This window comes from Ursus americanus, chromosome 14 (assembly GCF_024610735.1).
Source record: "Ursus americanus isolate L20-20 chromosome 14, mUrsAme1.1.p, whole genome shotgun sequence".
NCBI lineage: Eukaryota > Metazoa > Chordata > Mammalia > Carnivora > Ursidae > Ursus > Ursus americanus.
This window is the reverse complement of record NC_142140.1, coordinates 61,760,505-61,776,207: the sequence shown is the minus strand read 5'-3', so window position 1 is coordinate 61,776,207 and position 15,703 is coordinate 61,760,505. Positions and strand designations below refer to the sequence as shown.

Sequence of the window (15,703 nt, the reverse complement as noted above, 5' to 3'; positions counted from 1 at the left end):
GGAGCCGCTGCTGTGACTGTCCGCTGTCCCCTGCGGGGACGGGGTGCCCACACAGCCCTGCACACAAGGGAAAGTGCCTGCTGGGTGTGTGCTGACCGAGAAAAGAAGCCGAGCCATCACAGAGAGGAGTGAGTAACGGATGCTTCCTTCCAGCAAACCAGAGGGCTTGTTTGCCAGGCTCTGTACTGGGCCCTGTGAGGCTCAGACCCAGCACCTGCCCTCAGGGAAGTCTCTCAGAGTGCGGGAGGAGGTGAGGACATGATGTAACACAGGCGAGCTTCCATGCCTGTCACAAGTCTGTACGTGGAGGTGTGCAGGTTGTGGTCCGCTCTGTGGTGGAGCCCACCTTCTGCAGGACAGAAGGGCCTCTGTCATTACTGTTGAAAGCCATGAGTGCTTCCTGTGGGGGCACAGGAGTGGCAGGGCTGGGAGGTGCAGTAGTGACATTTGAACCGGGCCTTGAAGGATGTGTCATGCAGCGGAGAGAACAGGGACAGACGCTGGAGTGTTCGGAGAGTGGCAGATGGCCGTGGGTGGGGTGGAGAGCAAAGTTGGGGCCCCACCCCAGGGCGTGTGGACCGGCCTTGCCACCCACACTCTTTCCCCACTTTGGCCAGCCACCGTCTTTCCGCCCGGAGAGGGGCGGGAGGTCTGTTTGGCCTTCCTTCTGCCCCGGGCAGGTGCCGTGCTTCGTGGGTCTGGGCGGTGCAGAGGCCCCAAGGCTCCAGGAGAATGGGGGACGCCCTCTGGTGGCCATCTGCCGTGCCTTTGTTCCTACCTCAGGGTCCCACCCGCCCTGTCCCCCCACGGGGGACGGCTGGACACACAAGAGCTTCGCCTCTGGAAGCCACAGAACCCGAGACCCTCAGACTGGAGGGACCTGGGAGGGGATTGCAGTCCCCTCCTCCCCCGGGATTCCATGTCCTCATCAGCATCCTGCCAGGTGGCCACGGCATCTGAGTCATGCACAGAATGAGGCCACTTCAGGAGTGTCAGCCCCTGTCATGACCAGTGATTAAAGGGAGGACTGGATGGGGCAGAAACACTGCTTCCGGGGGCCGCGGTTTGCTCCTTCTAATCTCGAAACGGCTGACGGGGGGGAGTGTGGCTTCCAAATACAGAGCTGGAACCAACAGTAGGAGCATCCTCAGAGCGGGTGGCTGAAGGGTGGGGGCCCAGAGCTCAATGGACCTCAGTATGAGATCCTGGAACCCAGGGAACCGCGGGCCACCTGATGTGGGGGGAGGAGCACCAGGTTTGGCCAAGTCTGTTGCAGTGAGACCCCCCCCCCCACCCCAGCTGCAGACTGAGCATCCCTTCCCACCAGCAGGCTGCCCGGCTCCCGGAAACAGCACAGGACAGGGAGGAAGCTCTTGTTTTATCCTTTTTTTTTTTTTTTTAAGATTTTATTTATTTATTTGACAGAGAGAGACCGCCAGCCAGATAGGGAACACAAGCAGGGGGAGTGAGAGAGGAAGAAGCAGGCTTCCAGCGGAGGAGCCCGATGTGGGGCTCGATCCCAGAACACCGGGATCACGTCCTGAGCCGAAGGCAGACGCTTAACGACTGCGCCACCCAGGCGCCCCATATCCTTGCTCCTTGCCTTCATACTGAGCTCCTTCCCATCCGGTCCAACACTTTGTCACCCTGTGGTTCAAAGTATCAAAGGATGTGAAGTCGAAACAAAGTATCAAGGGACCTGAAGTCGAAAGAAACAAAAAACCAACAGTTTGTATTCTGGACTGGACTTTGGTGTTTTCCGCCAGACTTATAATCACTGTCCATCCCATGACGTGATTAAATAATCGGCCAGGGCTTTGCTCCACGTGCCCCAACACTCAGGGAGACTTCTGGGGGTAAGGGGCTCACCCGGCCTGAAATTCAAACAAGAGTCGGCCTTGGGAACGGAGCCTGGGAAGCTGCCCTCTGTGGGCACATGCTCCGTGGGAGGTGAGGGGCCGCCGTGTGCTTGCACCTGTGTGCCGTGACCGAGCGCCCTGGGGAACGGGACCCTGTCCCTGGCTCCAAGTGACTCCCAGTCTGGTGGGGATAAAGACAAGGAAGTGGATTACTAGAGTCAGGATAATTACAGCAGTGATCAGAGCAGAGCCCAGAAATAGACTCTAGTACGCTTGGGAATTTAGGATGTGCCAGTGGTGGTGGTTCAGATTGCCCCGGAAAAGATGGGCTACTCATGTCACGGTCCTGCCTGGTCACTTTGAAGAACTACCTACCTGGATCCCCCTCTCCCAGGAAAACGCATTCCAGCTACAGCAAAGACGTAACTTTAAAACATGAAAGTAGAGAAAAGTACCAGAAGAAAATATGGATGCTTTTCTTCTTAAAATGGTCATGCGTGGGGAAGGACTTTCTAAGTTTGCTACAAAACCAGAAATCGTAAAAGAAAACATCGATAAGTTTGATTTTAAGATTTCTGCAGGATGAGAGAGACCTTGCAACAATCCAAGCAAGGTGGGTGTCTGTCTAAATGGGGAACAATAGTCGGAACCAAAATGGGAAAAGGGTCAGTGTTTCTGATCTGAAAACATATCTTACAAGCTAATAAATGAAATGAGGGGCGCTTGGATGGCTCAGTCGGTTAAGCATCTGACTTTTGATTTCGGCTCAGGTCGTGATCTCGGGGTTGTGAGATCGAGTCCCACATTGGGCTCCGTGCTCAGCGTGGAGTCTGCTTGAGATTCTCTCCCTCCCTCTGCTCCTCCCCATGCTCTCCTCTCTCTCTCTCTCTCTGTGGGGGAAAAAAAAAACAAGAAAAGAAATTTACCCTAAGGTGATATCTAGAGACACGGAAAAGAGGTTCGGGTGGTGTTGTTTATAATAGTGAACAGTTAGGAGCAATTTGGCAATCAACTCTGTACTAGTTAAATATGTTATTCTGTACAGCGCTGTGATGCTGATAGAACGGGACATATAATCCTACACTTCTGCTTGTAAAACAGGGATCATGACATAGTATTGAGCAACTAAAGCAGGTGATAATACAGCAGGTACAACGATGTTATAAACTCACATCCTGAAATCTGTCAAGAAAGATGTAGACCAGTATGTTACCAGTGGGTACTGCTGAGTCGGTGGGCTTCCTAGAGATTTAAATTGTCTTCTTTTAATTGTCTGAGGATGTTTGGGTACGTTTGTAAATCACAAAAATAAGAACTCGTCTTTAAAGTGCTCTGAGAGGGGTGTGGGAGTCCTACCAAGCCCCCCCGGGGTGGCTGGGACGTCCCAACCACAGCCAGGCAGCCCCTTGTCCTCCTGCCCCTGCCCTGAGGCCACTGAGGTGGGATCTTCCCCATCCAGAGGCAAGGTCAGTGTGTAGCTATCTGGGGGTGCATGGGCAGGCAGCGGCCATGTCTTGAGGGTGAGGGGGTCCCCGCCCACTGTCCCAATTCCTGGGGATGAAGATCCCCTTGAGAGGGCATGGGGAGTACTCACAGTCCTGTCCTTGTCCCCACATTTCACAGAAAGACCCAGCAATATGTCACCTTATTTGGGCAAAGGGACTTTGAGACGGTGACACCATCCTGCTGACCCAAGTGGGGCCACGGTCATCACCAGGGATCCCCCCAAGAAGGAAGTGGAGCTGTGACCCTGGAAGCCAGCGGTCGGGACGAGGCAGGAAGTGGCCATCTGATTCTCCGCCAGAGCCTCCAAGAGGAACAGGTCCTGCCGACCCCTTGCGGACTTCTGACGGCCAGAGCTACGGCAGCAGCAGGAACGAACACCCCTCCAGCACCCCCAGGGGCCTCCCATCCCCTGGCATGCTTAGGCCTAAGCCAGCTCGCGAAGGTTTCTGTCGTTTGCCGCCCAACACGATCCTTGCAGGACAACCGCAAACATCACATTGACAGGCTGGTGTCCCCTCACCCTGGTGCTCCTTTGTATCGCCTCCACGCTGCTCCCTGGAACCTTCTAGATGGTAGGCCATGTCTTTGTTTATTGTTTGGCTGAGAGCTGGGGTGGGGGGAGTGGGAGGAGGAAGGTTTATTTTTAAACATCACGTGCGTAAGAAGCTCAGTCTCTGAGAAGCTGTGAAATTTTGCCCCTTTCAGCTTTCCCCGCAGAAGCCCACCCAGAAAAGTATTGAAATGAGCAATTAGCTCTCATGTTTTTATTGTGGTAGAATGTGTATAACGTGAAGCCTGCCCCTTTACGGTTGCAAGTCAGGCCATGGGCGCGCTCACAAGGTCGCGTGACCATCGCCGCCGTCTCCAGAACTCGTCATCTTCCCCAGTCGAAGCTCTGTCCCCACGAAACACAAACTCCCCCAGCCCCCCGGCAGCAACATCTGCTAAAGCATTTTCGAAACCTTGACAGGCCAACCATTTTACCTGCGGGCAAGTGCGTGTGTGGCCAGGCTGGCGAGCCACCCTTGAACTGTGCTGGTGCAAAACCGTATGGGAACTTTCAGAGCGAGCCTCCTTCCCCCACCCGGAAAAATCTCAACTTCGCCTTCATTGCATGTTCCCCACCGCACGTGCTGTAGCCTGTGGGGACCGGACACAGAGGTGAGGTCTCCCCGGGAGCCCACAGGGCACTGGAAGGGGAACCAAGGCATCCCTGGTGTCCCCTCCCCGAAAAGGGACCCCTTTGGGTCTCAGTGCTGGAGAGCTGGGCTTTCTGGATACAGGGACCCACCCAGTCGAACCTTCAAGGATAATTTTCCATAAAAGAAAAAATAATGAATCTCATCCAGATACAAAAATGAGCACCTGTTAAAGATTTTTAAAATATTTATTATTTTAGAGAGAGAGCGAGAGAGCAGAGGAAGGAGCAGAGAGAGAATCTCAAGCAGACGTCCTCCTGAGCGCAGAGCCCGATGCGGGGCTCGATCCCATGACTCTGAGATCATGACCTGAGCCTGAAATCAAGAATCACACACTTAACGAACTGAGCCACCCAGGTGTCCCAGCTGTTAAAGATTTTATTCCACTTGTTAACCAACAAGGGAACCAAGTAGACGGTTTGACATGTTTAAATCCTGTCACAGAAATGAGAAGTACAACATAGGGAATACAGTCAATAATATTGTAATTTAAAAAGGGAAAAAGAAAACCTGCAGAACAGACCCATTTATAAATCAGGAATATTGAAATGAACGTACAAATGTCGACCAAACTGTTCTTTCCACAGGGCTAGGGAGGCAGGGAAGAAAGGGAATTCAGCCTGTGCGGGGTAGGACATAATTCCCATCTCTACAGACAAGAATTATTTTTGTGTTGCTGTCTGTCAGATGTCTACACTTCACAGAGAACTGGGATCAGAAGACCCAGAGGGGGCTCCCCTAGGGTTTCTACAATGCATGATTTTCCACTGAAACACACATTTTCTCAAAGTAGAGAAAGCAGGAACGAGGCGAGGGGATCAGAAAGAAGAAGAGCCGGTGAATAAGCTTCTGAGAGAGGAAGGGCATCAGGAATCATTTCAATGGACAAGAGGAAGGGCCGTCCTATTTCCAAGAGGTGTTAGAGCTTCGGGATTCAGCGGTCACCCGTGACGTGGATCCCTGCTGAATTCTGCAGTGAAACTCAGATGGAAAAGACCTGAGGGCTGGCTTCAGGGACAGCTGAGAAGGGGAAGCCATGATACAAGGCTGGACCCCACAGCTCCCCAGGGCACAGGGCTGGGTCAAAGGCCAGGCCACTCAGCCAGGTGCTGCCTGGGGTCTCCACAGCAGGGAGGCCCTGAATGCCGAGCCAAATGGACCAGAACTGGAGCCAGAAAGGACAGGGTTATCCGGCTGGAGCCCTAGGAATTCCCTGAGTGGAAATCCTGAGGACCCTGTGAGGGAATTCCTGCTTGGGGGACATTAGGGTCCCCATGATCTCCACCGTGGCACTCCCAAAGCTGGCGGAGGGGGGAGCACTTCAGTACTCACGGAGCTGAAGACAGTCTCAAAAGCTTAGAGCTTGGCTGGTGGAGGCTAAACCTTGCCTTGACCGCCAGCCGTCCAGCCTGTGCCTGGATTCTCAGGGAAATGACAAATTCTCAGTCCCACCGGCAGGTGGCGTGCTCACCCCCATGGGGGACCAATGCAGGTGCAGGCCCCCTACCGACCTGGGAGGCCCCGCTGGGACTTCGGTCTCCAGGTTGGGCGGGGCGGGGCGGGGGCAGCAGGTGCGGCCAAGAGCTGGAAGCCCCCACAGAGAAAGGGACTGCTGGCCAGACCCCAGCGCTCCTCACCAGGCATCCTGCTTATTCCTCCTCCTGTTTTACTTCACTTGGTTCAAGGATGGAATTAACAACCACTAAAAATCCATTGGTTCAGCAACAAAAAACACCAAATAACCCAATTTAAAAACGGAGAGAGGGCTTGAATAGACGTCCCTTCGAAGCAGATATACAAATGGCCAACAAGCCCGTGGAAGGATGCTCCGTATCATTGATCATTTAGGGAAATCAAGACCGCAGTGAGTGGGGCGCCCGGGGGGCTCAGTCGGCTGAGCGTCCAACTCTTGATTTGGCTCCGGTCATGCTCTGGGGTGGGGGTGGGGGCCCTGAGTTCAGGCCCTGCATTTGCCTTGTTGTTTTTTAACAACAAAACAAAACACCATAGTGAGATACCCTCACACCCAGTAGGATGGCTACTCTTAAAAGACAAACACTTTCCAAACACCCGGAAAATAACAAGTGTTGAAAAAGATGTGAGGAAACTGGAATCCTTGTGTCCTGACCGTGGGCACGTACACTGGTGCAGGGGCTCTTGAAAACAGCATGGCAGTTCCCCAAAATATTAAAAATAGAACGACCGTGTCATCTAGCAATTATACTCCCAGGCGTGTACTCCAAAGAATTAAGAATAGGATCTCATATTTATGCACCTGTATTCATAGCAGGATTATTCACCATGGCCCCAGGGCGGAAACAACCCAAGTGTCCACGACACAGGAGTAGGTAGACGAAATGTGGTCTATCCACATGGTGGGATATTATTCAGCCTTAAAAAGGAAGGACATTCTGGCACCTGCTGTAACATGGACGGGTGAGGACATTATGCCGAGCGAAATAAGCCAGTCGCAAGAGGAGAATATTGTGTGACTCCACTTTTATGAAGAACCTAAAGCAATCAAATTCGTAGAGACAGAAAGTAGGACGGTGGCCGCCGGGAAATATGCAGGAGGAAGAAAATTTATTGATAAAACCAGAATCATACTATGCACATCAAAATTAATGTCAAAGAGCTTTTAATGTTTAAATGTAAAAATTAAAACAAATATTCTTGAAGTAAGGAAGACTTTCTAAATATGACTTAACGTCAGAAACCGTAGCTGAAAAAGTGACTGATTTTAATGAAAACACAAATATGGAAACAAGATTAACCTCCTCTCCAAAAAAATATATTTAATAGACACTTACCATGTGCTCTGCTCCTGTTGTTTGGGGGGGGGGATACTGCAGTAAATAAAACAGATAAATCTCTGCCCGGATGCAGCTTGTTTTTTAGTTAGGAGACAACACAAATATATAATATGTCAGGTGGTAATAAGGACTTTGGAGGAAAACGGAGCAGGTAAGGGAGATTGGAGTAAGAGTGAGCTTCATTTCAGGCGTAGGGGATAGAAAGTACAAACTTCAAAGACAAAGGAAAAATTGTGAGAAATATCTATACTATATGACAAGTTATTTTCCTTAATATATAATTAAAAAAAAATAAATCAGTATGTGAAAGAAGCACAAACCATAGGGGAAAAATGGGCAAAGAACATAGGAATTTCTTCTTGTTAAAATCAGGGTGGCTGGGGTGCCTGGGTGGCTCAGTCAGTTAGGCGTCTACTCGGGTCATGATTCCAGCATCCTGTGATTGAGCCCCGCCTTGGGCTCCCTGCTTAGCGGGGAGCCTGCTTCTCCCTCTCCCTCAGCTCACTCATGCTCTCTCTCGCTCACTCTCTCTCTATAATATATAGATAAAATCTTCAAAAAGTGTAAAATCTGGATGGCCAATAAATCTGGAAAGATACTTAGCCTCGTTGGTAATCAGGGAAATGAAAATTAAAATGAGTTCCATGTTCTTCTAATCAATGTCAGTCAAGACTAAAAAGACGGCTGGCTGGTTCTCAACACTTAGCCTCCAATCCAACGTCCCCTGCTCAGGGAGGCTCTGCCTATCTGAAATAACATCCCTGGATGAAAAATCACCACGCATTCCGCAAATCAGGAAAATACAACTCATGATGGGGAGAGAAGTCAGTCAATCAAAACAGGCCCAGAAACAGCATCAGTGATGGGATTAGGAACAAGATCATGCGGAATGGAGACAGAGAACACACATCGGTGACCCAAGCCAAGCCTCTAGAGATGACAGTACACTGAACGGAGTCCCCAGATGAGACGCCAGAGGAGACAAAGTTAATGAACTTGACGCAGTAAGAGGAAGGGTCCACAGAGGAACACGGAGAAATAGAGGCTGAAAATATATGATGGCCAAGTGTGGGATAACTCCGAGAAGCCTAAGATGTGCATACCGGAATCCCATATGGAAGAGGCACAGAAAAAAAATATTCAAAGAAATAATGGATACAAGTTTGCAAATTTGATGAAAACTATAAACTCGTCAGATCCAAGAAGTTCAGTGAACCCAAAGCACACAAAACATGAAGAAAACCAACAAGTTCCATCCTAATCAAGGTATCTAGAATGAGCAGGAAAGAGAAAATCTGAAAGCGGGCAGAGGAAAAAGGCTCATTCTGTAGAGAGACACATATTCCTGCAATCTTCTTGTGGGATATGTGATTGATAGAATCGATGTGATCTGAAATACAGGGGAACAACATTTTTAAAGTACTAAAAGGAGAAAGAAAACACGATATAGAATTCCATACCCAGCAAAAATAGCTTGCAAAAAAGCCCAGGGAAAATGAAGACATTTTCAGTCAGATAATATATCATGAACGGATCTGACCTGTTAAAGGAAGTGAAACCCACTGAAATCAGGATCAGCACAAAGGAACAAAGAGCTGTGGCAAATATGCAGATAAATATAAACATGTCTTATTATTAGAAAAAATCCCTTTCTCAACTCGAGAAAGGGCATCCGTGAAAACCTCATAGCTAACATCGTACTTATTGCTGTATGGATGCTCGATTCCGTATTAATGGTCAAATACCGAATGCTTTTGCCTTACGATCAGGATCGAGGACGCAGTGTCTACTCACACTGCTCATATTCAGTGTCACATGGGAAGTTCTAGTCGGTACAATAGGGAGATTGGTAGGGGAAGAAAGGGATAAAGAAAGGGGGGTAATCAGAAGGGGGAGTGAAGTCCATGGGAGACTATGGACTCTGAGCAACAAACTGAGGGCTTCAGAGGGGAGGGGGGCGGGGGAATGGGATAGGCTGGTGATGGGTAGGGAGGAGGGCACGTGTTGCATGGTGCACTGGGTGTTATATGCAACTAATGAATCATCGAACCTTGCATCAGAAACCAGGGATGTACTGTATGGTGACTAACATAATGTAATAAAAAAACATTAAAAAAATAAAAAATAAAATCATATGCTTTCCATCCAAAAAAAAAAAAAAAAAAAGAAAAAAAATGAAATGAAAGGAATCCAGATTGGGAAGGAAAAAGTAAAACTGTATTTGATATGATTGCCTACGTGGAAAATTGTATAGGATGGCTAAAAAGATACTAGAATTAATAAGTGAATTTAATAATGTTGCTGGATATAACACAAAACTAAGTTGTATTTCTACATTCAATCAGACGTTGAAAATTTTAAAATGCCGCCTAGGATATCACGAAAATATTAAACGCTCAGGGAGAGACCCGACAAAGACACACTGGAAGCTACAGAACATTGCGAACAAAAATTAAGGAGAATAAGGAAACCCTACATGAATGGAGAGCTGTGTCATATTCATGGGTCAGATCACTCAGGATCCGTAAGGTGTTGATTCTGCCCAAATTGATCCACAAAATAAACACCATTCCAAGAAAAATCTCAGTGGGTTTTTTTTTTTTTTTTTTTTTTTTTTTTTTTTTTTTGGTGTGTTCATCCCCTGGTGTGTCCGCTGGGCGTCCCGGTTCGCCTCCCTCCTGGACACTGCCTGAGGGAAGGGATGGGAAGTACTTGCAGTAACGTCTGCACAAGTTAAGTGTTAAGGCTTTGCCGTTAGTACTGCAGCGTTGCATGAGGACACAAAATTATCTTTTTTCAGATTTATTTATTTATTTTGGAGGGGGTGCATGCGCAGGGGGAGGGGCAGAGCGGAGGGACAAGCAGACTCCGCGCTGAGCACAGAGCCTGACGCGGGGCTCGATCCCATGATCCCCAGATCACGACCTGAGCCGAAACTGAGAGTTGGATGCTTCACCAACTGTGCCACCCAGGTGCCCCCAAGAAGTTATCTTTATAAAATATACAGGATAGATGATACGACGGGATGGAGGAGCTGAGACCTGGGGTCCGCCTACTGTGGTCTGTCACTTAGAAACGTCCTGCCCCACTTCTGAACTCTACCGTAGGAAAGCTGTGTCATGTCTCAAAGCTCACCCTGCATCCCCTGTGACATGGGGACAAAAACTGTAGCTAGCATTTACCGAATGTCTACTCAATATTCCAGGAACTTCGTGTGATCGCCCCCTTTAATTATCTCTGCAACCGTGGGAGCTAAGTGTTATCAGCAAGCCCATCTTACACAGGAGCGGGCTGAGGCTTAGGAAATGTCATATAATTACCCAGGGTAGCGGAGCCTGGGTGGCTCAGTCGGTGAAGCGTGTGCCTTCAGCTCTGGTTGTGATCCTGGGGTCCTGGGATCGAGTCCCGCATCGGGCTCCCTGCTCCACGGGGAGCCTGCTTCTCCCTCTCCCTCTTCTGTTCCCCCTGCCGGTGCACTTACTCTCTCTCTCTGTCAAATAAATAAATAAAAATCTTAAAAAAAAATAACTACCTAGGGTAGGTTAGGCTGGTAAGTGACAATGAGGGGATTCGAATCCAGGTATTTGAAAATCTGGGCCCGTGACCCACGACATTGATCGTACGTGGCCAGTTGGCGTTCAGCAAAGGAGCAGGGGTGATCCAGTGGGGAAGGAAAGGGTAATCGTCTCAATGAGTAGTTGACGAAACCGTGGGACATCGATCACCACACAGACAGAACCAAACCAAAATACTCGAGACGGATCATAGAACGCAACTGTAAAACATAAAACTAATGAACTTAGCTTAAAATCTTCATGACCTTTGGTTCGGGGAAGGTTTCTCAGGGACTACGTCGAAAGCACTATCTGTAACAGAAAAACAAAATCGATACATCAGATTTCCAGAGGACGCTGTTAGGAGAATTGAAAAGATGAGCCACAGGCTGGAAGAGAATATTGGAAGGTCGTATATCCGATAAAGCCTTGTGTACAGAGTGTATGAAGGACTCTAAGACTTCACACTAAGAAAACAATGCAATTAAAAATGGGGAAAACTTTTGAAGGGACATCTTATCACCTGGCAAACACGCCGGTGAAAACCCCCTCACCACCCTTAGTGGCGAGAGGGATGCGAATGGGGCCCTCGGTGGAGACCCACGCACCTGTCAGAGTGGTTGAAGGGAGAGAGCCTGGCTGTCCACGTGCTGGCGAGGACGTGGAGGACCGGGCCCTCTCCTGTCCTGCTGGCCGGAACGTGAACCAGAGCAAGAACTCTGGAAGACAGCTTGGTTGTTTCTGGAAAAGTTAAGCACACGCTTGCTGTGACTGCCCACGGGCCCCTGGGAGTCTACGATGAAAGCGTGTATGGCCACGCCGAGCCTCGAGCACCGGTGTTCAGAGCTGCTTTGTCTGAGAGCAAAAACCGGGAGCGACCTGTGTTCACCACCAAGCACGTGGAGAAACAGGTTATAGCCCCTTCGTGCCCTGGAGAAGGATGAAACTCGGCAATCGAAAGAAATGAGCTGGTGGTCTGCACAGTGCAGGGGTGAGTGTCAGAATAATTGTGCTGAGTGAGAAAAGCCAGGTGAGGAGGGGTACCCTATGGTTCCATTCACACGTAACCCCCCAAATTGGGGGCGCATGTCAGCGTTTGCGGGGCGTTGACCCAGGGGAGGGAGAGAAGTGGGAAGAAAGGACCTGGGGAAATTTTGGGGTGATGCGGGGCCTTGTTCTTTTGACTGTGATGTTGGTTTATTTTATGTCAATAATACCACAGTCAATCTTTCCTATTTTATTTTATTTTATTTTCTGAAGGCGAGTCGCGCGGGGAAGGCTGGGTGTCAGAATGAGGAGACTTTGAAAGCCAGGCTGAGGGGCGGGAATGAGCGGGGATGAGGGCATCGCCGCCAGGAGGGGGCAAAGCCAGGTCAGGAGACCCTGCCAAGGCCCCACGAGGGACTGGGGATGCATTCTAGATAAGAGGGAGGAAAAGCAGTTGGATCGTTGATCGGGAGCGGATCACTCCCTGGCCCCAGGGCGGCCAGTTGATAAGTCAGATCTGTGGCAAGGAAGGCCGCGGGGCTTGGAAGGAGCTCTCGGCCCGGGCTGCCTCTTCCTGGTTTCTCCCTTGTGCGTGGGGTCCCGTGACCGCAGCCCGCTTGCCCGAGAGCCCCTCACTCCAGCAGCTCACCAGGGCAGGAAGGGGTCCAGCCCCCTGAGCCGCCCTTTCTGTTCATTCCCGGGCGCCCCCTTTCTCCGCCCAGGCCCGGCGCTGATCTCTAAGGTCACGTCCTTCCTGGGGTCTGAGCTGGTCTCCCTAGGTTTAACGGAAGCCACACGTTTTCACCCCTGGCGCTAGACTTGCTTCAGGGAGCCTGGCGCCCACTTTCCTGCCCACCTCCTCGCCGCCCTGGTCCCCCCTCAGCTTACTCCCGGAAGGCCACCGCTGCCACTGTGCCCTGATTCATGGATGACCCCGTCAGGTGACAGAAATCTAAATATAACCTGGCCGGCAGGCTGGCTGGCTGTCTGGCTTCCTATGCGTGCTCAGGGCCAAACACAGAGACCTGTGCCTTCCCCTGCCCTGCAGGGTGGCATGGGGGGGACAGCTCACCCCCAAGGGCAGAGAGGGAAGAGAAGGTGTGTGGGGAGGAGGCAGCATGGTCCAGAGAAAGAGGGGGGCCAGACCCCAAGGCAGAGGCGAGAGTGAGAGCCGTGCACGGGGTCTAACATCCCTAAGGGGTGGCATCCTCCCCCGGGGGTCCCTGCAGGGAGTCTTCGACCGGCTTCCAGATGCCAGACCGTGGCCTGAGCACCGGCCCCAGCCCCGTCTCTCACTCTCCCGTCCCTTTACTCGTTCAGACAGCAAGTGTTCGCTGACGCCCCTTAACCAGAGCTCAGGTTGCAGACCCACGTCCTGCGTTCAAGGAGCGGAGACCAGAACGTTGCCTCAGAAGGTACAAACGTGATGGTAATTCCTGCGGGGGGGGGGGGTCTTCCGCCCAGATCTGGGACGGGAGGGGTCAGGAAGGTTTGCCGGACGCTGTCCCATCCAGACTCCAGTCCCCCAGGACTGGCAGGAACACAGTGAGAGAGGTTTGCAGGGTGGGACGCGGGGATGAGAAGGGGTTTGGATGGTGGGCCCTCAGCATGAGGTGGGGACGGGCAGGGGGTGGGGGTGGGCACGGGGTGAGGCAGGGCTCTGCGTGGGGGCAGCGTCCTAATCTTGAAGGCCTGGTAGGCCTGGCTGAGAAGTGTGGCCGCGTGAAGAAACACAGCAAAACAGACGCACAGACCCCCAGACCCGGAGGCCAAGATGGTGGTGGCCAGAGGCGAGGTGGGTGCAGAGGCCGCTTTGGGGGAAACAGGCTTGCAGGACAGACTGTAGAAAGGACCCACAATGACCACCTGCTGACCCGTCAGACAGGCCCACGAGGAAAGCCGCCTCGAAATAGCCACAGGCCCTAAACGACCGGTGGGCTACTTAAAACCAGACACGGTCACCAAAAACGGGAGGATGCCACGCGTTCCCAGACTCCCTCCCTCGCCCCGTCACTGCGCCGCCCCCCCCCCGAGGTGTAGGCCACACGTTTTTATCTCTCCTCTCCTGCCGGGCTTCCCCCTGATTGGAGCACCCCACGGTGGAGGGCGGGGGGACGGGCGAAATGGGTAGAGAGGGTCGAGAGGTACAAGCCTCTAGTTACAGAATAACTATGTCACGGGATGCAGCGTCAGCACGGGGGACGTGGTCGGTAATTCTGTAAGCTTGACGACAGGTGGTGGTCATCTCCCGACGTGCAAACATCCTGACTCACTGTGTTGGACTGCGCTGGCTGTGGGGTGAGAGTAAACAGGAGGGAAGGGAGTGGGAGGCGGGGGTGGGGGCCGGCAAGGAGGTCCCTCCCCCCCGGGGGACGGGGCATTTACAGGGGACCGTCTGAGACACGGATGAGGCAGGATTTGATCTGCCGTGGATCCCCGGGCGCTAGGCTTATCCTTCCCACTTTAGAGTCGGGAAACTGATACTCCCACCATGGAATGTGCTCCGCAGTCGTGTTTCCGGCAGGTGCTCTGTGGTAGATGTTGTGCTGGAGGATTAAGAATATCCTGGATTCATTAAGAAATTGGCTCTCACCACATCATCTGCCCATTCTCCTGATTCCGCCATGAACGACAAAATATTTTGGGGGCCCCGGCTGGCTCAGTCTGAAGAGCGTGCGTGCAACTCTTGATCTCAGGGTCATGAGTTCGAGCCCCACGTTGGGCATAGAGATTACTTACATAAATAAGTAAATAACTTAAAAAAAAAATTTTGAGCACAGCACACACCGATTATGCCCGTTATTTATTTGTACTCGCTTATACTGCCCTTGCTGTTTCCTTAAAATGGACTACACACCGTCTGAGGGAGAGAGACCTCGTCAGTGACAGTAGATATAAATATGTGTTTCTTTTTCTATTTTGTTAGAGGGGGGAGGGGCAGAGGGAGAGGGAGAATCTCAAGCAGGTTCCTCAGGCAGCACGGAGCCCGACGCAGGGCTCGATCCCAGGACCCTGAGATCAGGACCGGAACTGAAATCAGAGTCGGTTACTTAACCGACTGAGCCAGCCAGGCGCCCTCAACCGTTTTAGGTTAGTACAGAATCACACCCAAGTGGTCATCGTGCAGGTCCCTGGACGTAGAGGCCAGGCCCAGGGCAGCGGCTCTCTTCGTATTTCAGATGTGGAGAAGGCTCTTCTGTGGCCACAGGAAGCATCCGAGGTGGGGGCCTCGGTTCTCCTGCCTAAACCCTCCACTGTCTCCTCGCGTGGGGAAATACTCAGAGCCCTCACTGAGATCCTCAAGGGAGGGCAAATGTGTAATTTGTCGCCTGAACCCAAACACCGTTGAAAAAGAAAGAGGCAGGACACATTTCAAAGAGCTGGGACAGTCATGTAAACTGGGAGGAAGGCCACTGGAGAACACGCCCCCCGGCTCCCCTGTGCCTTGCCCTCGGGCTTCCCCACACCTCCACGAAGTTCCAGCGCACTGGCCTTCCTTCTGGCTCATACCACACTCTGCCTTTCTTCTTTTCAGGGTCCTCACACTTGCTGGTCCCTCCAACACCGTTCTCCAGCTTTTCACATGGCTGATTGCATTCTTAGCTCCAATATCACCTCCTCTGAGAAATTTCACCCCCCACCCTAACTAGGAGCATCCTCACGCACGTCCGCGCCCCCGTCGTGCCACACGTTCCTGCTCTCTTACCTCATGGTGTTTTTTTAAATAGCACTTGTCACTGTGTGAAACTGCCTTTTGATTTATTTATTTTATTATTTATTATTTA

The 15,703-nt window shown here is 51.4% G+C and overlaps 1 protein-coding gene across 2 annotated transcripts in view; it reads left to right on the top strand.

The window, feature by feature from the left end:
* ZFP3 (ZFP3 zinc finger protein) overlaps positions 1–15,703 on the top strand; it is an 85,219-nt gene that overhangs the window by 66,096 nt on the left and 3,420 nt on the right. For both annotated transcript variants that reach the window (XR_015726751.1, XR_015726752.1), the window contains exons 3-4: positions 3,483–3,937; positions 4,336–13,333. The gene's annotated coding sequence lies outside the window, so the exon portion shown is untranslated. The remainder of the gene's footprint in view (positions 1–3,482; positions 3,938–4,335; positions 13,334–15,703) is intronic.